Below are 2529 nucleotides of genomic sequence, written 5' to 3'. Positions count from 1 at the left end.
GGGAGCCAGCATAGAAGATGGAACATGGAGCAGAGGCATAGTGCTTTCCTTGGATAGAGGTCAAGGACATGAACTCTTGCAGAGGCAAGAGCAGGATCATGTTGTTCTATGGGTCATTCATTCTAACGGAGCAGACTCATCTTGCATGGTGCCAAAGACGAAGGGAGCTTTTGGGCACATGCACTTTATCTCAGAGGAGCATTTGATGGAGGAACTAAGGCGACTCAATTTACGGAGGTGAAGTTGGGTTCAGAAGGCCTTAGCATGGGGCAAGAGGATGCAGAGGCGGGTACTCTTGAAGAATATGCCACAGTGTTGTCATTCAAGTTGCTATAAAGGAAGCGGTGCACAGTGAAGATTGTGCTGGTAGGGGTAGAGGCCCAGGATCCAGACAATGGTGCACTAATTGCAATAAAGTCGGGGGACTTTGGGAGCTACTAGGCGATGGACTATCCTAGAACGGTACTTCATCTTGGTGTGACCCAAGAGTGGGTGGATGAAGGTCGATTGTCAAAGGAGCGAACAAAATCGAAGGTGGAAGAGACCCTGCGATGTATTGGCAGAGGTCATACATGGAGGGACCACAATTCGAGTTCTTCCCACAAGGATCATAATGCAATGGAGATGTCACCAGGAGGCGACATGGTGCAGCGGATCGTGGTAGAATAGTTCATGGCAATGCGATACACACAATCTAGCCCCGTAAGGGACAAGATCATACGGAGGTATGATCGGGAGCTACTGGAAGCTCCACTTTGGTGAATAACACGACGGCAAGAAGGGCTATGGATTCAAGGAGTGAAGGCCATGGTACCGCAGAGGCGGGTCTTTCGTGCGTGCATCGAATCTTGCATCGGATGAAAGCCTTAGTCATCAGCATATGGGGGATGTGTTCCACCAAGGGAAAAGTTCAAATGCAAGTACCAGTGAGTCCCATGGGAGGGACTTGATTATACAGTGGTATGATCGAAGCAGCTGAAGAGTTGGACTGCTCCAGAGCTCATATTCGCTTAAGGGAGCCCGACAAGTCAGAAGACAAGGTCGAGTAAGCGAACGTTGCTACCAAGGAAGCTAAGGAGAACAGAATCGGTGCAAACCCTACAACGTGATGGTAGAGGCCATGCATGGGAGTTGCAGTCTGTCTTTCCATCGACCAAAGGGAGCTGCTTGGAGAACACAGAGGTGTTGAAGCAGGGGGTCGAAAGGGGCGAGGAAGCAACGACGAGTCCAGAGGGACTTAGCTACCTAAAATCAAGCATCAATTAGAATGGAGGTGGACTCGGAGGAGTACCACAAAGGCATATCTACTGATTGTGAAGAAAAGGGATGCAGATGCGAGACGACGGATAGTAGTGCCATGGGCATGGCAGCGCCATGGTACCGCAGAGGCGGGACTTCCGTGAAAGTCATTGATCCCTTGCTCTCATGGAGGGAGAGCGCTTGGTCGTGAAAGGGGCCGAGGAACTGGAGCATGCAGAGGCAAACTCCAAGTACCGAGACAAGGCTGAATGGCAGAGGCCAAGGAACTTCGTAAGACCGATGTCAATGAGTTTCTCATCAAGATAGCCGAAAGTGAAGGACTTTGGGTCGTGCAAGAGTGCACGACCAAGGAACGAAGTAGTCAGTACGCAGTGCTGTACCTTCGCTACTTAGGGGAGTAGACGGTAGGGTTGATGGAGAAGATGGTACAATCCCAGAGGCGACCAAATCTATTAGAGAATTACTCCAAGTTGGGGTGAAAACTTCCTGCATTCCAGAAGTTCAATGGCATTGAGAAGGTGAATCACAGTAGCTAACTCAACGCAAGGAGTGCAAACACTTCAAGTGCTTCAGAAGTGTGAGCAAAGAGCAAGCGAAGGCTAGTAACCAGCTCGATGCATGGAGTACAACCTCGAGGAGGCGGGCGAAGTCAAGTAACCTTTGCCTTCTCAACCCTTAAGAGAATGGGCGAAACCGAGTACCCCAATTCTCTTATCTATCCAGCAGAGGAGCTCTGCAGAAGTTCAAAGACCCTTCGAAGATAATGGAAGATAATAGTTGTCAAATCCTCACCAATGGTGATCAGTGCTACTAAGAGTAGATTGTCCGTTTCATTTCCCAACAAAATGCCAATCGAAAGCGAAAGTGATACGAACCTACTTGGATGGGACAACTAATTGAAAGAAGAGTCAATGAGCAAATTTTGTGGAGGAAGGACCCAAAACTTCAGAAGTTTACGAGACGATGCTCGTTAAAGCTCCAACAAGCATCCACCCAGTTCAAGCAGCATGAGGCATTTGAGAGACTGGTGTAGTAAAGATGGTCTTTTCCTTCATTTGGAGGATCCACAGGAATTAACAAGGATTGACACAACTCAGCCAACCCCACACCAGAGTCAGAGTCATTGGTGAGTTGAAGCAGCATGGCGGATCAAAGGTTCGACTACTCAAAAACAGCAACGGAGAGCAGTTGGGAGCCAAGAGGCGCATTATAGCTGGAGCAGAAGATTGAAGACTCAGCAAAGGCGAGGAGTTGCAGTGTTGGCAAAGG

This window comes from Musa acuminata, chromosome BXJ2-5, assembly GCF_036884655.1.
Source record: "Musa acuminata AAA Group cultivar baxijiao chromosome BXJ2-5, Cavendish_Baxijiao_AAA, whole genome shotgun sequence".
In the NCBI taxonomy this organism is placed as follows: domain Eukaryota; kingdom Viridiplantae; phylum Streptophyta; class Magnoliopsida; order Zingiberales; family Musaceae; genus Musa; species Musa acuminata.
The sequence above is the reverse complement of the archived record's forward strand: the minus strand, read 5'-3'. Positions refer to the sequence as shown.